Source organism: Callorhinus ursinus, unplaced genomic scaffold, assembly GCF_003265705.2.
Source record: "Callorhinus ursinus isolate GAN/ISIS: 27379988/994484 unplaced genomic scaffold, GSC_fseal_2.0 scaffold14, whole genome shotgun sequence".
NCBI lineage: Eukaryota > Metazoa > Chordata > Mammalia > Carnivora > Otariidae > Callorhinus > Callorhinus ursinus.
In genome coordinates this window covers 36,457,737-36,479,723 of record NW_027397076.1, presented here as the reverse complement: position 1 = coordinate 36,479,723, position 21,987 = coordinate 36,457,737, and the positions used below count along the sequence as shown (strand labels likewise).

The 21,987-nt window shown below is 39.5% G+C and overlaps 1 long non-coding RNA gene across 1 annotated transcript; it reads right to left on the bottom strand.

Annotated features, from left to right (window-relative positions):
- Positions 1-1,070: 1,070 nt before the first annotated feature.
- LOC141374119 (uncharacterized) lies at positions 1,071-10,222 on the bottom strand. The gene is made up of 3 exons (XR_012380735.1): positions 10,098-10,222; positions 4,885-4,916; positions 1,071-1,166 (listed from the first exon to the last, which is right to left on the bottom strand). It is a non-coding gene; the product is annotated as an uncharacterized lncRNA (long non-coding RNA).
- Between the last annotated feature and the right edge of the window lie 11,765 nt (positions 10,223-21,987).

Sequence of the window (21,987 nt, the reverse complement as noted above, 5' to 3'; positions counted from 1 at the left end):
TGCATACCTTATTTCCTCAATTCAACTGCAAACATTTTTAAGATGGGAATATTTGGGTATCTTTCTGTAATTTTATCATCATGGCTTACATGGCATGTAAAAGTTAAAAACAACAAAACAATAGTCACAATAATAGCTAAGACCTTTTGAATGCCAACCATGTGCTCAGCATTGTTGCTAGAGCTGCACATGTATTAACTCATTTAATTACATTAACTCATTACAACAAGTACGTGAGGTAGCTACTGTCACCGCCCCCAGTTTACACCTGAAAAAAACTGAGGCATGGGAAGGTTAGTTATGTTTACCACACTCATATAGCCAGTAAGTGTATGATCTCACATAGTCTGACATCAGAACCGTGCTCTAATGTACCCTTCAATATTTTTTTCCTTGAATTCAAATTCCAAAAGGAAAACAGAAAAAAAATGAAAATCAGAGGCCCTCGTTAGGAACTACAGACAAGATTGGATCAGGAAAGGTTTGGCTTTTTAAAAATGTGGGTAACAATCTTCCTATGATCTCTGCAGATTTTGTGACCCATCCTAGTCCAGGGTCATCTTTGACATCAACATGGCCTCCTAGACCTCTGCCCCCACTGCAATGCCTTTATCCTAATGTGCTGCCACATACTGGGATCTGAAGATAATGTGAGTATAGTAGATACAGTGGTGGTAAGTAGAAGAAGCACCCCAAATAGAAAACATACCCATTCCTAACTGAAACTGTGACCTCTTCTCTCACTTTCTGGTTAGCTCATAGCTGTGACTGGCCAGTGAGAAGAAGGAGGAGGAAGGACTTCAATGACCCAAGAAGACTTGAGAGCAGAGAACAGAGCAGCATTAGCCTGGCACTTTTCTTTGGTACCAAGTCCCCCTGTCAACCACTGCAGTAAGTACTCATCTGCCTTTGGGTCCTGTTAGCCCCCACAGCAAACCCCACTGGAAAGTAGGGCTGAGCTGTGAGTGCTGTAGGTATTGTCTCCATTCTGTCCTGGTCCTTTGAGACGTTGTGTTTCTATGGGGTCTACTCATTGTGTTTCCACTTTGACTTCTCCAATATCGAAGATATATTGGCTTCTCTCCAGCTCTCAGGTCTCAGAATACTCTCTTCTTTAGTTCTATCCCTATGATCACTTGTTGTCCACTTGACCAGCTACCCAAATTCTCATGAAAGGAGAGTTTCACAATAGGTAATATCACATCAGAATACAAACTGTAGAACAAACTGCACCTTTACTCATTCTTACCCTTATCATACCCATCACTTACCCTTATGTATCAGGCACAAGGCTTATTCTGGGCATAACTGGGGTAGGGAGATTGTTAAGCATCTGAGGTCCTGTTTGGTAGGCCTTCAGTAATGACATGAAAAACATCACATCAGATCGTTGTCTAATCTGTTTACAAAGTTTACAAAGATGGCTACAACAATTCGTCCAATTCTTATGTATGTGCCTCCTTGCAATGTAACTTTGTCACCACTCCCATTAAGACATAGAGGCTATTTCCCCTCCCCTGGACTATGAGATGGCCCTGTGACTTCACTTAAGCAGAAAGGGCATCAAATGACTTCAGATCCTTGGCTTTAAAAGGCCTTCCAGCCTTTGCTCTCAGGCTCTTGCTGCCCTGAGACTACCACATAAGGAATCCTGGGCCAGACTGCATGAGGATAAGAGACCATTCCCAGGCAACAGGTAGATCCAACCTCAAGACATGTGAGGGAGGCCCTCCAGCCTCGGTTGTGCTGCCAGATGACTGCAGCCAAATCAGTGACCCCAGGCAGGCCAGCAAAAGAATCACCCAGCTGAGCCCTGCCCAAACTGCTAAAACAGCAATTTATGAGCAGAAAAAATAAATTTTGACAAGGTTTGTTTTGAAGAAACAGCTAATTGATAAAACCTCCAAATGAAAATTGAGACAAGAAACAAATACCTCATATATTACCATGATACAACATACTATCTTTTTAACAATCACCTTTAAAGTTTTATATATTGTCTAACTGCCCTTCCACTATTATTCCTCCTACACACACACACACTCTCTCTCTCTCTCTCTCTCTCTCTCCAATCTCCCACCTGCCCTGTTCATCTCTTTTGGGCATCTCATTTCTCAGTGTCCATATCGGTGTATTGCCAGCTCAGTTTTGTTTTGTTTTTTTAATTAGCCCCTTTCCCATAGATCTAGCTCCTCCAGTCTATGAAGAGTAGCTATCGCTTGCTATGTGTCAGAGACTGTTCCTCACAATCACCTTATGAGGCAGAGCCACCATTTTTCTGCTTATTTTATATATGAGAAAGCTGAGGTCTAGTAGGTTAAGTCTATTCTAAGTCCCAGAGCGAGTCATGAGTGAAGAGGTAGGATGTGAATCCAAGCAGGAAGGCTCAAGTCTATGCCCTTAAGAACTACACTCTGCTGCACTACACTCTCTCGTGGCCCCCAGGCACTCCCCCCGCCTTATATGTTCAAAACAAAAATCATCATTCTCGTCTCCCAAATCTCCTATTCCTCCCGTTCCCTACTCTGATAACGGATTACCACTTACTTACATGCCCAAAAACACCTCCCCCACCTTTGAGGAGAAACCACATCATATGGAATCATGCTCTCTCATCCACCTCCCTACCACCACCTCACATCAGGAGACCATGGTATTTATCTTACACAATTGCAAGTAGGCTTGTTGCTAGTGTCCTTATCTGTGATTGAAAGGGTCAGCAATTTTCCTTTTTCCTTTTTCTTTCCCCCAATCCATGTCTACATCACTACTAAGAAGAATATACATTCTCAGCGGAATAGCTTACCTTGAGAGGTACAAGATAATTAGCCACAGTGGTATGATTATGATTGTGTGTGTAATTGTGTGTTTGCAGGGGGTGTTACTTGAAGACAGGCTAACCAACTCATTCCAGTTTACCCCAGATTTTCCCTATTTTAGCACTGAAAGTCCTGCATCTCAGGAAACTACTCACTCCCTGATCTACAAACCGGACGACGGTCACCCTTCTTGAGGGAGATGTTTAACTAAGTGATTGAATGTAGGAGGTTGTGCTGATATCCTGCCTCCAGTGAAGCCAGCTGGAGTTGTGGCTTTTCTCTTCTTTTCACGAAATTAAATGGAAAGAGAGGAGATGGTCATACCACCAATTTCATAAACTCTCATTTAGGTCAACATAGCAGCAGCTTTTGAAACAGATGACTGTTCTTTCCTTCTTAAAATATTTTCTTCACTTGGTTTCCAGCATTACACTCTCTTGGTTTCTTCTAGTCTTAATTTCTCAATCTCCTTTGATGATTCCTCTCCCGTCATCTAATTATTGGAAAGCCCCAAGTTTCTATGTTTGAACCCTATGATTTTCTCTGTTGGTATTCATTAGATAGGTGACTTTATCTAGTGAACCCTAAAGTTCACAATCAATTTTAGCATAGATATAGGGTCAAAGAAAGATCAAAATGTCACCTCTATTACAGGTTTTTGAAATATTTATATTGCAGAACATAATTCCAGGCAAAGCTCAATTCTGTTAAACCATTGCATGTGGTGGTTCTTGTCCTTCTGCCTGGAACTCTGTAGAACTATTTTTCCCCTTGAGTCACAGGGTAACTAGACTTGCTAATATTTTGCTGACTACCTCATTCAATCATAGGAACATTTGTATAACCACAGGCTTCTCCCAGTGCAAACTGCATCTTGAAAAACTCACAACCTGAAAGATTAGAAAATGTATACTCTCTGAAGGCAGACATCCCAAAAAGATACCAGAAAATTAATGAAATTTGATTCTTTCTCCCAAACTCACCAATCAAGTTATGTCAATACTCCTCCTAGGGAAGTGGGACTCTGAAAACAGTGAGAAGTCAGGACTGTAACACTAATGGAGGTTCCTCATAGGAACACAGAAACCAGGTATATGTGTTCTCCCTATAATAGATATCATGTTTATGCTAATACCTTTCCATTACATCTCCAGCTTCCATCTCTTCCCTGAGCTTATATATCCACCTGCCTACTCAGCCTCTCTGCTTGGAAGTCTAATAGACATTTCAAACTCAACATATCTAATAGAGAATTTGATTATTCCCCCCCCCAACTATCTTCATTTCTGTATTGTTTGCTAGGTTTTCTAGGGTAGTATTGCTGCCACAATGAAATACCACAGGCTGGGAGGCTTAAACAACAGAACTTTGCTTTCTCACAGTTCTGGAGACTATCAGTCTAAGGTGCCAGCATGGTTGGTTTCTCCTGAGATTCTTCTCCTTGGCTTGCAAATGACCACCTTCTTGCTGTGCCCTCACATGCCTTTTCTCTATGTACACACATTGCTCTTGTCTTCCTCCTCTTATAAGGACACAAGCCCTGTTGGATTCCAGCCCCACTTTTATGACTTCATTTAACCTTAAATTCCTCCTTAAAGCCCCTGTCTCCACAGATAGTCACACTGGGATTTGGCTTTCAATACAGGAAGTGGGGTTGAGGAAAGACACAATTCAGCCCATGACTAACCCTTCCACAGTTGTCCTCCATTTCAGGAAATGGCACCACCATTGACCAGTTGCTTTGGCCAAAACCTTAGGAATCATGTAGGCTACCAATTTCCCTCACACCCTATATCCAGCTCCTTAGTCAACTCTACCAATTCCACATCCCACCACCTCCACTACAGACTCCAGGTTCAACCATCATCTTGTGCCTGCTCTACTGCAGTAGTCTCCTGACCGGTTTTTATTGCTTCCTTTCTTGCCCTGCCACAGTCTACTTTCCATATATCCACTAGAGGTATCTTTAAAAGTAAGTTAGATATCATTACCTCCCTGATTTCAACACCCAAATGGCTTCTCATTATACTTAGAACAAAACCTACCATCATCCACTCCGGCTTACCTCTGTCCTTATTGCAGATCTGCATGCACTCTCTTAAAAAAAAAAAAGGAATATTATGAAGAACTTTATGCCAATAACTCAACTTTAATAAATGTATTGAACAGCATGAGCTACCATAGCTCATTCAGGAAGGAAGAACTAGATTTTGAATAGCCCTGTATCTATTAAGAAATTAAATCTACTTTTTTTCTGCTTTAAGATTTCTTTCTTTCTTTTTTTCTTTTTACTCTAATAAAAAGGCAAGAGTAAAAAAAAATTTCGGGGGTACAGGTCTGTGATTCATCAGTTTTATATAATACCCACTGTTCATTACAACATATACCCTCCCCAATCTACTTTTTAACTGCAATCTGTTAAAGAAGTTGAATGAAAATCCTTTCCACAAAGAAAATTCACTGGTGAACTCTACCAAGCACTTAAGCAAGACAGAATATCTAAACAAACTCTTCTAGAAAACTGAAGAGGAGGAAATACTTTCCAACTCATTTTCTGAGACTAGCATTAGTTGAATACCAAAACCAGGCAAAGATAGTAATGAAAAACTAAAGACTAATATTCCCCAGGAGCACAGATGTAAAAATCCTTAACAAAACTTTAGCAAGTTGAATGTGACAATACAGAAAAAATGCCATAGCTCAGGACCAAGTGGGGCTCATCCCAGAAGTACAGTGCTAGAAGAAGGACAAGAAGGCCACTGTGGCTGGACTGAATAAGCTGGGAAGTGAGAAGAAATCTGAGCAGGAAAAGGAAGGAGATCATAAGGCCTGGGCATATGTTCCAAATCATCTGACTTAATTGGTTCCAATGACCCTGAACTAATAAACAGGCAATTCTAATGATAAGCACTTGAGACCCTTTTATAGGCAGACAGGGAGGATTTGGGGGGTAGAATAAGTATCACAGAGAATTGTCAACCTAAGGATTTGGATTTTCAATCCCTGGGAAAGGTACCTGGGAAGCCATTGCAGGGTCTAGAGCAGAAGAGTGATATACCATCATTTGTGTTTTAACGGTCTATTTTGTTGAGAATATATTTTCATACAGTAAGGTTAGAATCAGGGAGACCAAATAATAATATGTAAAGCAAAGTATTTTGTAAATAATAAACAAGTCAATATTAATAATCAGTATTGCAGTAACGGTCATTGTCTTGGTGTACCATTTCCGACAAGCTGCTCTACATAGACTTCTTATAAATAAGTCTTTTGATAAAATACATTTTGGTGGGGAGGGCTCTCAGAGGAACGTGGGGAACCCTGCTTGGATGTGTACTGAAGTACAATGAAGCTAGTTGTTCACTGTCAGAAACAAAATGTCATGCTGAATGACAGGACCCTAGAATAATATGGCATTCCTTAATGTGATATGCTTGGTCCTGACTTGATTGTGATGGCCAGAAATATACAATATTTAACATTATTCCAAAGAGCTGGTCTCCTGTAAACCATCCACCTACCGTCATTGTTCCCCTGACTGATGGTCAGAGACCTCTTGTAGGGTTTAATTCCTACTTGTGCCAGAGTAATCCAGAAGAAGCTCCATCCACTACTGAACACAAAATTCTCCAGGGCCTAAGAGATTGGATATATTTATCTACAATGGCCAGAGACAATTTAAACCTTTCAGGAAGTAAAGAACCAGAAAGACTGAGAAAATAGAGCCAAAGCTACAAAGAGGTAATTGGAACCAAAGATCAAGTCCAAGATGTGAAGCACCAGTGGGTGACAAGCTTATGTTGAGGAGGAGTTGGAATCAGGATTGTGTTCATGGGTAAGGTTGTGAATATGGAATACACAATAGAGCTTTCTTTTACAAAGAATCTGGAATATGTTTGAGGGTGGGGTGGCCATTTGTACTAAGTGGTTTAAAAAAATGTATATAATCCAATAATGCCTAATTTAGTGCTCTACATCATAATGATTTAATTCATTTTAACACTCTTAAAAGAATAATGCAATGGCGAGAGTCTATGGCTCCTTTGTGGGTGAAGAGAGACGATTTTTTTGAAGGAAGTACCCTGTAGAGAATTATCAACCCCATCCACATATAAAGTCAATTCTGACACGTAAATGTTTTTCACAGGTAGACACTGCAGTTTCTATTTAGCACATGGGCCTTCCACCTGGGAAAGTCCAGCTTGGCGATGACATTTCGGTCCAGCTCACAAAGTTTACCTATTGGCTGCTGTGTGCTTATAGTGATATTTTCTAAAGCTAAGAATTATTTGGAAAACAAAAGTGATGAGCCAACTAACCCACATATGTCATCTTGAAATCTTAGGAGGAAATTCTGCCTACAACACATATACACACGCACACAACCAGATTTTAATATTTGATTTTCACCAAGTTCTATTAAATGGCTTTGAAATGTTTGAAACGTTATCAAAAATCTCCAAGAAATCTTTATTTCAGTATTTTTCTGACAGAAATGTTTGTGAAATAAAAACATTTTTCTTTTATTCATTTATATACTCACTGAATAAACACTATTGTCCATGCTCAATAATTAGCACTCAGTTTATAACAATGAAAAGCATAGGTTCCTGCACTCAAGGACTTCAGTTTAGTGAAGGAGAGAAGCGTATGCAAGTAGCTACAACTCAGAGACAAGCTGATCAGAGAAATATAAACAACTACTTAAGGTTAAAGAGAAGGAAGTGACTAACTGCCAGGGTCTTTGAAGACCAACAAAGAGTTATGCATGAACTGGATCTTGATGGACTGGAAAAAGAGAAGCAGAAAGAATGATAGAAGGAACAAAGCCTGGAGGTATGAAAGAGCACAGTAAGCCTTCTACCACATTGAAGAAGTCTTCTACCTTTTGGTACGCCCAGCATCTAGCACCTAACCCATAATTAATTGTAACCTGTTGACCTCGTGTCTGTGGCTGAAAGTGATGTGATCATTTTATGCTTATTATGAAATTACGATAGTGATAATGATAATGACAAAACAGGATCTTGCTATAGAGCCTGACTAAAGTGTTGAGGTGATTGTGCGAACCAGTTATTTACCATAGTAATCAACCTGCTTGCATTTTCAATTTCTAAACCCTTCATTATACTCTGATAAGTACTAGCAAATGTTATGGCTATTTGTTGAGTCTGAAAGATTAAAGAAGCTTTTCTTCTTTGACTATAGTAAAGACACCAGTTCTTCCAAAATAAATTTGTATATTCTAAATAATTCCTGTCAAAATTTCAATAATATACACCCATACACACAACTAAATTACACTAAAATAAATCAGAAAAGTAATAGAAATGAAATAAAGAAAACGAGTACAAAAAAACTAAGACTAGACTAATCCTGTCAGATATAGCCTATTATAATATATTCTATAGCCTCTGAAATAAATATGTATTACTGGGTTAAAAATAAACAGAATGTATAGCTCAGAACCAGAACCGACGAAATATAGCACCATGGTATTCAATAAAGGAGACATCATTAATCAATGAGCAAGTGAAGCTTTAGTCAATAGTGCTATCTGAGTCATCAATTAGTTTGAAAAAAAGTTTATTTATAATCTCATTTCATTTCACACACCAAAATAAATTTTAGATAAATTAAGTAAGTAAACATGAAAAATCAAACAACAGAAATTAGTTGAAGAAAGGTAAAATGAATATCAAATGCCTAGAGGCAAAAGGATTTACTAAGCTTGGAAATGACGAAAGACGTAAGGGAAGAAATGAAAGATCACACCATACGAAAACATAAAACTTCAATACAGAACCTGAAAAATCATGAGACTAGGATCAAATTGTGGAAAGGCCTGCTGAAAATATTAAAAACAGTATCTTACTGTTTCATGAGCTTATATTACTTGACCAAAAACTCTACAGAAAAAAAGGGGGAGTGGGTGGGAGATACAAATAAATGCAAAATTAACTAAATATGAAAGGGAAATTAAAATCAATTGTATTTATTAATTATAACTAATCAATAGGCATATACAACTTATATTCATCATTAATAACAGAAACACAAAATAAAACACACATATCACTGTATTGCTGATATTTTTGTAACTAATAATATTTGACACAGATGCAGAGATGGTACAGTGGAGAATCTTGATGTTTGCTAAGGGTACTCTCATTACTTTTGTCTTCTTGATTTTTTGAAATGTCTTTAATAATGACATATTACTTTTATAATAAAAAAAGTGACACGTCTGTAATAATTAAGAAAAAGATCTTCTCCAAATTGGTGCTAAAACATAATCCCATACCCCTGGGCCAGAGGGGTTTCAGAATTCCCACTCTCTGCTTGAGAGCGATAGGCTCTCTCAGTAAAGAAGGGTGATTTCATCTATCAGCAGCTGCTGAGGCAGCAGAGTAGAGAAATACCAGTGGTCTATCTGCTCAAAATGCTTAATAACAAAAGAGGTGTTGCTATATAGCCATTATGAGTCAAAGCCAGATTTTTTTTTTTAGAAAGGAACATACAAATAACTGAAACATGTATATCCAGCAGAGATGTATGCTACAGAATTCTAAGCTGTGAACAGTGTGACTGAATCACTAGGAACTTTGCATAGAGGGTCCCCATGTGTGTAAGTGCTTCAGAAAATTTTATCATCTATTTCTCTTTTAAAAAGTTGATGGAGGCATTTGAGTTTATTTCAATAAAGTTTTAAATACTTATAAAATCACTCCATCTCTACACTCTTTGTTGGTAGTGCTGATGGGCAGTGGTGGAAATGTGTTTTGAGGGTGATTCTTGACCGTTCACTGAAATCCACGTGATGGATGAACAGAATGATACATGGGAACTACAAGGTGCTGATGGGACAAAGGGCCAAGAAGTTAAACACAGAGGTTAGTGGGAGAGAACTGTCATGAAGGGTCACAGAAAACTGTGCGTGCTAGTTCATTCCTTGGGCTAGAAACCATTAATGAGTTTCCCCTTGTCCTTCCACCTTGTATAAAACATGTTAGAAATAAAATCAAGGTCTTCTTTTAAAATTAATTCACAAAATTGTTGAAACAGCTACACTGAATAAATTTACATTTCTCTTTTTGCAAAACCTCTTTAGAGACTACTGTCTTGTGCAGCTGTTTTGTAGAATGTATAACCATCAGGACCAGGTCACTGTAACCTTGATGTTAACCCAGGAAGAAGGAGAGAGGGGATGACTGAGGCTGGCCTCCGGGAACCTAATCTACCGTGCAAATCAGTCCTATAAAGTTTAAGTAACCCTACCTTCCTTGGCTTCTAGCCACCTGATAGGATACACAGAGAACTTGCCAAGCTGTGAGTCCTCATGCATCGGCTGCTGGATTTCTCCTCCACTGACCATGGGAATTTCCAGTTCAGGAGTCTGGTGGTCATGCTGTCCCAGACGGAGTGAGAGCAGGAGGACCTGATTACGTAAGTGCTTATATGTTGCTTTCCTTTCTTCCGTCAGAAGGTGGAAAGGTGCTTTAGGAATGGTGATTGATAAAGAATAAGAGTGAAACTAATTTGAACTTGGTTGTAGGAAGGTTTTTCATTTACTATATCCTTTCTGTATCTAACAGGGTTAAAAGAAACCACAACAATTTTCCAACAAAGCTGAAGAAGAATCAACACTTTAAAAAAAAAATCAGAATACAAGTTTATTAAGTGACTTGATATAAAATAAATGAAAATCAATACTTTGTCTTTATAGTAGCATTAACCAGTCAGAAAATAAAAAGAGAAATAGCCAATTCCCCCCATACAGGGTGGGAGTATAGGAAACCTATAAGATTATACTGAGAGACAGTGAACAAAAAAGACATTTTTATAAAGTTAGCACTTCTGCCCAAATTAATCTTAAATGCAATTTCAATCACACTAAAATATTTTTATTTTTTTTAAACCAGATAAAAGTTGTAAGTAAATATAAAAATAAATGTAGGCGATTGCCTGTAAATTTTTATAAAGGAGAAAACTGAGCCAGGCAGGGTGGGACACTTGCTATGTAGCTATTAAGACTGTTTACAAAGGTACTGTGATCAGATTACTGTGATACCCCTGAAGGAAGAGACAAATCAGTAGCATCCAGAAAAAGATCCAGTTACCTTATGGTAACTTGACATACAGCAAAATTAACATTTTCTATTTAGTAGGTCAGTCTGCTAGGATTGCTGACCCAGCTAAAAAGGCACACAACTAAATACTAAATACTAAAATTTTCTATATATATCATATATCTGAATATATGTGTATACATATAGACATGCAATTTGTTTTTTTCACTTGCATCTTGGACTTTTGTCATCAGTACATACATCTATCTCTTTCTTGCTTAAAGACCTTTGAATGTAATGATGTAATTCTTTTAGTGGACGTAGGAATTGGGTACAGTTTTTTAAGGATACATTCATAGAAGCATAATTACTAGGCAAAAAGATGTGAGCACTCAAAATATTACAAGTTATTGCTAAATTTCTGGCACAGAATTTTAGAAGAAATTCCTCATGTGCTTTCTTTTTTTAAGGGATTATTTTCAGTTGATGTATGGCGGCTTTAATTTGCCCACTAATCTACTTGATCAAGATAACAAGTATTTAATTAAGCACTTTCTTTGCTTCTGACAGTTAACTAAGGACTGGGGCAGAAGGCATGGGATGGTCAAGGGAGACAATAGAAAGTCTTTACCCTTAAGACTATTTTTTATTTATTTTTTTAATTTTTTTATTGTTACGTTAATCACCATACATTACATTATTAGCTTTTGATGTAGTGTTCCATGATTCATTGTTTGTGCATAACACCCAGTGCTCCACACAGAATGTGCCCTCTTTAATACCCATCACCGGGCTAACCCATCCCCCCACCCCCCTCCCCTCTAGAACCCTCAGTTTGTCTTTCAGAGTCCATCGTAAGACTATTTTTTAAAAAGTAAAGAAAACTTTTTACAGATACTTAAGTACCAAATTGGGTGATAGTGTCTACTACACATGTTTTAAAAGAATCAGAGATAAAGGTTTTTAAAAAGACAAAATTTGGCTATTTTCTACAAATACATTCCCCCAAATGGTTATGACTCCAAATCCATTTGGATCTTAGTATGTATGGTGATTATTATTGATAATGTCCATGATAACTGTCTGATGAAAACAAGTTCTTCTATACCTTAAGAAAGTTCAAATCACATAAATGATCCTGAGACAAGCTCTTCAGGGGAAGGAAGGAAGGAATGTACCCAACACGTAACAGGTACTATGTGCCAGGTGCTTCGATTAGAGTCTCTTCTATTTTTTTCACCGCTGGTATGACTTGGAAGGAGGACTCTTTAGCAGCGATTATCTTAAATGAGAGACAGTTCTAGGGACAAAGGAGGACAAAAGAAAAGCTGGCAACTGTAGATCTCCTGTCTGCCTAGCACCGTGCTAGAACCTTGAAGCACACTGTTTTGTTTCACACAGACTACTCTAAAGGGGGCTCAAAGATACCTTCTAACTGGATACCAGAAGAAGAAGTACTAAGGACAGAATGGGATCCTCAGGGACACAGTCCAAAGAAGTTTCCATTTTAGGAACAGAGGTTAAAAGTACAAGAGAATGGCCCTTGGCTGATAGAAGTCACCTTACATACATACACCTGGGAGGTTACCCTAGCACCAACACAACCACCACCTACCCCTACCACTCTCCATCAGCCAGTGGCTGACTGTATGGAACACAAAAGGACAGTCTGCCTCAAATCATGATAATTCTACTGTACCCTGTATGCCTCAGAGTCCCCCACTGTTCAGGCCAACAACAGAATTTACCTGTGACTATATCCTCGATGAGCAATGTGCCTATACCTGTTTTGCCTTCCTCTCTGTTATAGGTTTTTCCGGAAGAGCACTCTCTCAACAAGTCACTTGGCCTGAATCTGTCTCTGGGTCTGCTTCTAGAGAACCCAACCTAAGATAAAAGGCATTCGGGATCCTCGCCATGTTTCTGTTTATCACATCTAACAATTTCTCATCCTCACAATGACTCTACAAAGTAGGTGCTATTATTCCAATTTTATGAATTGGTATATTAAGATTCACCCCCTGGGCCAGAGTCAGCAAAGAGGCAGATAGATCCCAGAGAGAACAGAAATCAACTGCTTAAATAGTTCCCCAAAAGAAATTCCCAAAGGCTGCCTTTAATAGAGAGGTATCTGGCTATCCCCCTCTGGGGCCATCCATTCTAACTTTCTACAAACTTACCCCTTTAAAGTTGTACATGAGGACACAAGATGTAGATTTTTCAATCTATGTTATAAAGTCAATGTTCTAAAGCTTTAAAGTTAATCTTACTCATTTCTAATCTCTGGCATGTGGAACACACTAAAGATTTTTCAAATTAATGCATGTCTGAGAACTCCAGGAACTAAATAGGAAATGTAATTTCTCCTGGCTTGGAGTCTCCACTATTGGTACCTTCCATACAGCTAGAACTCCTGCCCCTGTAGTGAGTTTGTTGACCTGAATGCTGATAACATTTCTACTTCCTCTTCTAGTTGGGTGGGTCAGAACCAACAACAGATTCATAAATAAACAAGGCTGGAAATCTGATGCTGAACTCTGAATGGTTTAGAACTTTCTGGACCAATCTTCTGGCCTTGAGGTAAGCCTTCATGTGACTAACAAGAACAGCAAATATATACAGAATGGGAAACTACAGCACACTTGACAGGGTGGAAGAGAAGTTAATTGAGCACAAAGTGGAATTTTCAGTTTAGACTAAGGTGTGTTACAGTCTACTGGTCGGCTGACATTAATGAAAGGAGCAACCTATTAATGTTGATAAGTAAATCTGAGCTTCTCTCTATAAGGCTACAATGAGGTCCTACTGTTTGAATTTCATAAGTCTCAGTGATACCTCGAAGGGCTGCCTCTAAATCAGATTAGGTGTCTAAAAGCCCTATGGTCTAGAACAGTGAAGTACACTTATGAGTGGACTACAAGTATCTTTAGAGATAACCCAACACTCTATCCCAGCCCACCCTCATAGCTGCCTCTCAGAGCATCATATTTTCCATTGATGCACTACAGATTCATAAATGTAGTGAAACACTGAAAACAATTGTTTCATTAAGACTTTTGAAAATTCCTCATGACACTACATCTATAAGACCTTGTCTTCAGCTGCTTCAACATTTCAAATTCTCTAAGACTTTCAGTACAGGCCTGCTAAACGCCTTTAATTCCAAAACATGTGTATTTTTCCCCTTCCAAGTTATTTCCTTACCAATGTGACCATGGAGCAGGGATGTCAGAGGTGGGAATAATTATATTGTCACAAAGATAATCACTTTTTTCTTCCAATGCTGGAAGAGCCAGAATGAGCCATGGCATCAGTCTAGGAGATAGAAGATTTATAACTACAGGTTTTTAAAGCTGCTAGTGGAAAATGAAGAGGGAGAAATGCATGGCAGGTGAATGCATTTGGGGTAGATTACACAACAGAACAAGAATAAATTACTATGTCTGTCAGAATAGATGGATCTAGAAATAGTTCAATCCTCAGGGCCAATGTGATTATAGCAATTTGTTTTTCCCTAAAGGTCTCAAGCTTATCTGTTTTTCCAGAAAGCAAAGCCGAACAAAACAAAACTTGGGAGGAATCCAAATGACCCATATTAAAAGAATAATATGGGAAATAATGTTAATACTACTTAATTCCAATTTCCCTGCTAAACCCATAGGCCAGTGTTGCTTGCATCAGACCTGCTTGCATCAGAATCACCCTGGAGGCTTTTCAAAACAACAAAAACAAGCAGACGAAAATCTACTTAATCATAACGGAATCTTCATCTAAAATAATCTCCCCCCATGATCTAGATTCACACCTGAAGTTGAATATGGTGATTTTGCCCTCAGCAATAAGGACTGGAAAGACAGGAGCTTGAGAAATGGTATTTTCATCTATTGAGTATTTCATTATTGAGTAGTTGCTGCCTCTCTTGACTCTCTTCACCTTTTACATATCAGCTGACAAGTCAGCAGGTACGCAGCTCTGATCCCAGAAAAGACCCCCCCCAAAGAGCATAAATTTGGTAAAGCCACCTCCTCATTGGCATCCCCTCTCCCCACTCCCACCCACCAGGCAAGGGAGCTTAAATCTCCAAACAGAAGGAGCAAAGCTGGAGGTCTTGGCTGGGAGATGCCACAGTTCTGTAGGTGAGGTCATAAGGATAAATGTGAATTTCAATGTTTCTCTTTTTCTTTCACGTGACATAGAAAACTAGAATGCTGAGAGATAAAGAACTGAAACGTTGGAAAGAAGTACAAATATTGATTATGGATTTGGGGTTGGCAACTTATTGATCCCTATCTTCACTGCTGAAAATGGCTCTTCACCACACATGCTTTCCAGGAGTTTTTGAAGCTGAGCTCAAGAGGTTTCTCTGCTATGCTTCCAACGTCTTTGCAAATGGCCAAGCACATACCCCCTACAGTTATTGCCCCCTATTCAACTTGAGCAGCTTTATCTGTTTTACACAGTAACCTTCTGTTTCAGATTATACTTAAAGGGTTTCACTGTATGCACCTAATTCAGGTTTTGAAAACCATTTCGGTTTTAGGAGTCGCAGTTCTATTCTAAGTAACAGTGCCAACCCTGTACCACGTTTATTGTAACTCTGTCTAAGCCAGAGCACTGGTAGAATTTTGCCCATAAAAAAGAGAAGGTGTGCTTTCTCCCTTGCAGGATAAGTGTGATGTTGAACAAGATAAACCTGAAAATTACTCAGAAATTAACATTGTGTATTGTTATAACCACGCATCAATAGACTCCATTTTAGATTGTGGTTGTAGGGTGTTAGCAGATTTGAACCCCATTTGCTTGGTTGACTAATCTACCCCCTGGTAAAACAGGTTCTTCTAGTTCTCCTGTGTAGAGAAGAGGTAAAGAGAAATGAATGCATTTAATCATTTTTTTTAAAAGATCATTCAGTTTACTGTGTGGAGAACAGATTATTTGGTGGGAAGTTACTAACAACAGGGAAGCCAGTAAGGCCGTTAGTACCATAATCCAGACAAGAGGTAAAAACCCAGCCTTCGAAGAAAAGTTATAGACATAAACAAGTCTGACAAAGATGCCTAATGGATCTCCTTTGCCACACCAGAAGAGAAGGGGCATAGTGCAGCACATAGACAATAGAACAAGACTGCCTTGGTTCAAATGCCAGTTTGGGTCATTATAGGACTTTGAACAAGTTACTTGATTCTGACATCTGTTTTCTTAGGAGGCTAAAAGTAGAACCCACCTCGGAAAATTGTCAGGAATAAAGGAATAAGTGCAGGTGAAATGTTTAGAATAGTTCCCACCAGGCAGTAAGTTTTTGCCTGGCACATGAAAGGTCTAAATGGGGCCCCTAGAGGGCAGCAGAGGAAAAAGAACAAAAGTGAAAGCTCAAAGAGCCAGATTCACATTAGTTAGCAAGGAAAATATACCATCTGATGAGATAAAACCACGGACAAGCCTTCTATGAACCATGCAACATGGAGGCTGAGCTCAAGATCACATATAGCCTGCTATTTGTTCTTGCTAATAAAGATATTAGTATAGGCAAAAGCAGTGACGCAAGCCAAGTCTGGTAATGAGAAGGATCCAGGCATTCATCTGAGAACACACTTCCAAATGGCTTACTCACACAGCCAGCAAGTTGACGCCGGCTGTTGGCTGGGAGCTCAGCTGAGGCCCACTTCTTCTGAGCTTCTCAGTGCAATCGAACGTGCTTCCTACCTTTGGAGAATTGCCCACCTCCTTTGCAGCTAGGACACTGGGCTCTAACACAGGCCCTGACAATCACACACACCTGAGCAAGTTTTTGAATCAGAAGCATGTGTTGCAGAGAAACAAGTGCCATCTGGGGTCCATCCTGGTAAGAATGGCAGCAGGTAAATCAGATTCCGGAGGAAGGGATGGCCAAGGTCACACGCCAGCCAGGACGCAGCACCAGCAACGTGTGCATGCCTGGCAGAAGCAACAGAGCCATTTCTACCAGAGCAGTTTTTCAGTGTGATTCTGGGCACTGGTCCTGGCCAGGGCCTCCCAACCTGGTTTCTGGCCTTCTGGGAAATCAATTCCTTGTCTGCTCACACTAAATTTCAATTAGTAGCAATTAAGGACTCCGACAGAGACAAGTAGGGTGTTTGTTCCCAGTCTGCCCCAGGTCTGACACCTCTGGAGAAAGGAACCGGAAGCCAGAATGGCAGAAATTATTTCAATAAGCAATTTTGTGACGCTTAGTGTCTGAACAACAGTACTTCGTTCGCCAGGTAGACAAAGTTCTACACTGAGCCGGAACATGACCCCTTGCCCACTTTTCCCTGGAATGCAGCAGAGTCCTGGCACCAAGGGGGCTCTGGGGAAATAGTCTTCAAACATCTGTTAGAAGTTCAAATTCTAAAAAAAAAAAAAAAAATTGTTCAAATTCTTCTTTAGTGAAATCAACATAGAGACCCCTTATGAACTGGATAAAAGTGGACTGCTTTGGTTGAGGTGGGACGTGGAGCTCACTGAGGGCCCTAGTAGATCCCTACACCCACTCTGAAGTCAATCTGCAGGACTCAATGATGATGCCCGACAGGGAGGCTCACTGAGTCTGTGACACTGCCAGTAAGGGTATGAGCCCCACGTTTGGGAGAATCTCCTGAAAGGACACCTGGCAGGTGCATGCCAGAAAAGCTGCAGGTCCCAGGTGAGCATATTTATCTCTGAACACATTCTCTGAGGGCCCCCAGAAAGCTGGTGGGGAGGAAACTTTGCAGGGACTTCAGGTCTTGTTTCAGAAATTGGAGAGAATTAACCAGAGGGATTTGAATAGTACACAACTAGTATCTTTTCTAATGCAATCTAATAATGAAGCCTGGAGAAATTTTGGTTACACACCTTTTTAGTCAGCTATATCTTATTAATGGTACATTATGCACGTTCAAGGTAAGTTGCCTTAAACCTTAGTAAACTCGTTCATTAATTTCTGTTGTAAACTCAGCCTTGTGGGAGAGCAACTTAAGTTAATCATGATTCCTCTCTGCCTTGATCTCCAAGGCTCATCCATGCCCTTCCATCCACCCCACTGCAAGGACCTCTGACATTTCTCAGAGCCCCAGGCATCTCCTAACACCACCTTCTCTGGATTCAATCTTTGCCTGCTGGATTGGATGTCCTTACATCACCTTAGCTGCCTTTTAAAACAAATCCCTATGGGTATTAGAATGGAAAGATATGAGCATGGGAGAAACGTGGGGCTCATACCCTTACTGGCAGTGAGATTTCAGGAAAGTTGTCTAATCTCTCTGAGCATCCAAATGGATATAATAACCTTGTTATGAGATAAGGTATCTGAAGTGATACCTGGACCTAGAAGTTATACAAAAACGTTACCCACTTTAATGAGGGCATTTATATTCTCAAGAGCACACTCACCATCCAGGTTTGGCCCTCTCGCTGCCTTGGTCTCCCAGTCTGACAGCCAGGACCAGGTGACAGCAGATCCCAGACACTTCAAAGACATTACATCAAGAAGATCTAATGCAAATCCAAAAAGAACAGAAGAGTCTAAACGAGGAAGTTTGCCCAACTGAAGAAATGTCCAAAATGTAGCCATTAAGACAGAGTTGGGGGATCAGAAGCTTGGCAAATTGCTTATAGGACACAAACACACAAAAGACAAGATAAAGCATTTTGGATGAATCTGGGGTGATCATAGGTCACTATTTTTCCCCAGAGACAATCCTGATTTATCCTCATTGCCCCAAATAACTACCAATACCACCTTGCTTCACTCTCAAGAGAGGCCCAGTTTGGATGAGGAATTGTATGCTCATAATGCAGGCAGGCTTAAGGGGCACACAATGATCTAGTTAAGGAGGTGAGTTGGAAACCAGACAGGGTAACTCCAGGGGCAGTAAGCTACTGGAGGTATAAAGACCTTAATGCCTCAGCCAGGAAGGCTCTTAACAGGATTCCTTCAGTAATAGGAACTAGAGGCTATAACTAGACACAACCTCCAAGTGTAAGCTGATGAGCCACAATCAAAAGTAGAAGACGGGCAAAACGTCTGGGGAGCTGAGTATAAATACAGAGTTAGAACTCCAAAGGCCTCCCACTGCCTTGTCATAAAGTCCAAACTCCTTAGCAGGATCTGGCTCCTGCCTACCACTACAATCTTTCCGTAAGTAAAAGTTCCCCTGTATGCCAACCAAGCATTGGCCACAAAGAAATAATTACAGTGTCTCAAATGCAGCAACAAGCTCATCCTTTTTGTATTCTTGGCTAAAAGGCCTTTTCTGCTGTATCTTCTGGATCATTCCTGTTTCTCAAAATTGGGATGCTCAGAGATCCCCTCCTCCAGAAGACCCCCACCAGACTGGATTAGGTGACCCTTCTCTGCACTTCTAAGATCCTTTGTCCTCATCCTCATTACCACGGCGATGACTCTATCCTGTAACTGATCATAACCTAATGTTTCTCCCTTAATTGAAGAAAAGGTCTTTGTGTTTCATCTTTATATTCCTGCTGCTTAATATACAACCTGACAGGTAGTTGGTTCTCAACATATTTTTACTGTTTGAATAATGAATCCCGTCTCAAGCTAATGATGCTAGAATTATTTTTAATGTTTTTTTCCACCTTAATAACCAAATACAATGACCGAAATAATTGGTCAACCAAGCCCATTGCTCACCCTCTAAATTAGGATCTGAATTCAAATTTGGACTACTTCAATAGCTTCTTATTGGATTTCCCAATTTAAATATACTTCAAATCCATCCTTCACATAAATGCCACATGTCTCCACTTAAAATGCCACTTTGTTAGGTCATTCCCCTGCCCCGAAACCTGAAGGAAGACAACGTTTTATAAACAGTGGTGGGACAGTAAAATGGTGACAACCACTTTGGAGAACAATTTTGCCTTATCTCATAAAAGGTGAATATCCACATATCCTATGACCCAGAATTTCTGCTCCCAGATGTATAACCTAGAAAAACTCTTACACAGGGCACAGGAGAGAAGACATAGCATAGAATGCTCCCAAAAACAAACCTCAATAGAATAAAAAATAGAAAGGTAAAAAAGTGGTATAGTCACAAAGGCTGTATCATACAGGGGTGAAAATACACTGGAGCTACATGGACAACATGACTATATCTTAAAAAGGTAGTATACGGGAAAAGCAAGTTCTCAAGGCGACAAACAGTATAACACCATTTTAATATGGCTCAAAACAAGAAAACTACAATGTTATATATGTATGTGCTAGAATTATCAACAGAATGATAAACACAACTTACAGAAAAATGGTTGCTTCTTAGGGAGAGGCAGGAAAAGAAAAGCACATGATACAAGTAATGCATTAATACATTATTTTTTTTTTTAGTTGGAAAGGTGGGTCATGGGTGTTTTTTTTATTATGGTACTGCATTCTTTTGCGTATGTGAAATATTGCATAATAAAAATACATAAAGGATGACCAATATAGAGAGGGCCAGAGCAGTTAATTAAAATCAGTAGGGAACAACCTCCTGGAAATTGCAAAGATTCTATGTCCTCCAAGGGAAGGCTGCCTAGATCTGGCCTTTCACTTCCAGGCATTGGAGACCTGTCTTGAGGAGTCACAGGAGATGTACTCATGCTCACTAAAACATGCATGAGCCAGAGGAAGACATCAGAATGCCAACGTACATGTTTACAATGAAAAAAAAAAAAAAAAACCTCACATAACTGAACAGACTCATCTAGCATGATTAGCATACCCTGTATCTGTAGTCAAACTACATAGAAAGTCAGATTATAATCAGAAGGCTCATTATTGACCTTCTGACCTTCCACAAGAATTTCTGGTGGGAGGGGATGGTTTACTAACTTATCATGCAACTGTGGAAATATATGGCAGCTACAAAGAATATGAATATATCTTAGAAACTTAATACAAAATATAGCTTCATATTTATATCTGCATGTGCAAACCTGCACGGGGATTAAAAGTTCACTCTGTGAGCATGGATCAACATTAAGGAGTTGGGCAAAATGAGAAGAGAAAGCCAAGACTCGGCTTCCCATTGTCTTCAGGAGGGTCCACCATATCACACTTGATGCTACTCTCACTTCTCACACCTAAGACAGACACCATTCAATGACGGTGGGTTTTTCCCCCCCAGGAATTGCCTCACGATCCCTTTCAACTGAGTTTTTCACTAGTAAATTGGTGATGATGCTGGGGGAGGGGTGTGATGGTATCAACTTACTAAAGCATTCAATAGGGTAAATGGGTCAAGTCCTAGAAAAATTTTTGCTACATTTCCCCATTTTCTCTCCTACATAGGATGTATTTTGAGTAAAAATACCCAGATAATAAATTAGGTAAGAGGAACTTTTGCTTATTTTTCTGTATGTAAAAGATTTGTAACCATTATGATGTTCACTGTAGAAAATTCAAAAAAATATAGGAGACATAAGAAAAAAAAAAAGGAGTCCTCAGAAATCTCACCACCCAATGATAACTACATTTTAGCATACACAGATCCTTCCCTCCTTTCTAAATGCATATATGTATTTGAAATATATACTCTTTTACTAATAGGATCATCTTTATTCACAACTTGCTTTTCTATTCTATCGTGGGGTCTTTCCTACACCCGTGAATATTGCTATGCATCACCCTAATACCTACATTGCACTATGTTGTTTGTGCTTTTGACTTCAAGTGACAAAACCCAGATATAAATGGACTCGAACAAAAGAGTAAGCTAATCACAGCAATGTCCAAAATAGCCAAACTATGGAAAGAGCCTAGATGTCCATCAACAGATGAATGGATAAAGAAGATGTGGTGTATAGATACAATGGAATATTATGCAGCCATCAAAAAAAATGAAATCTTGCCATTTGCAACGACGTGGATGGAACTGGAGGGTGTTATGCTGAGTGAAATAAGTCAATCAGAGAAAGACAAGTATCATATGATCTCACTGATACGAGGAATTTGAGAACCAAGACAGAGGATCATAGGGGAAGGGAGGGAAAAATGAAACAAGACGAAACCAGAGAGGGGGAGACAAACCATAAGAGACTCTTCATCTCAGGAAACAAACGGAGGGTTGCTGGAGTGGAGGGGGTGGGAGGGATGGGGT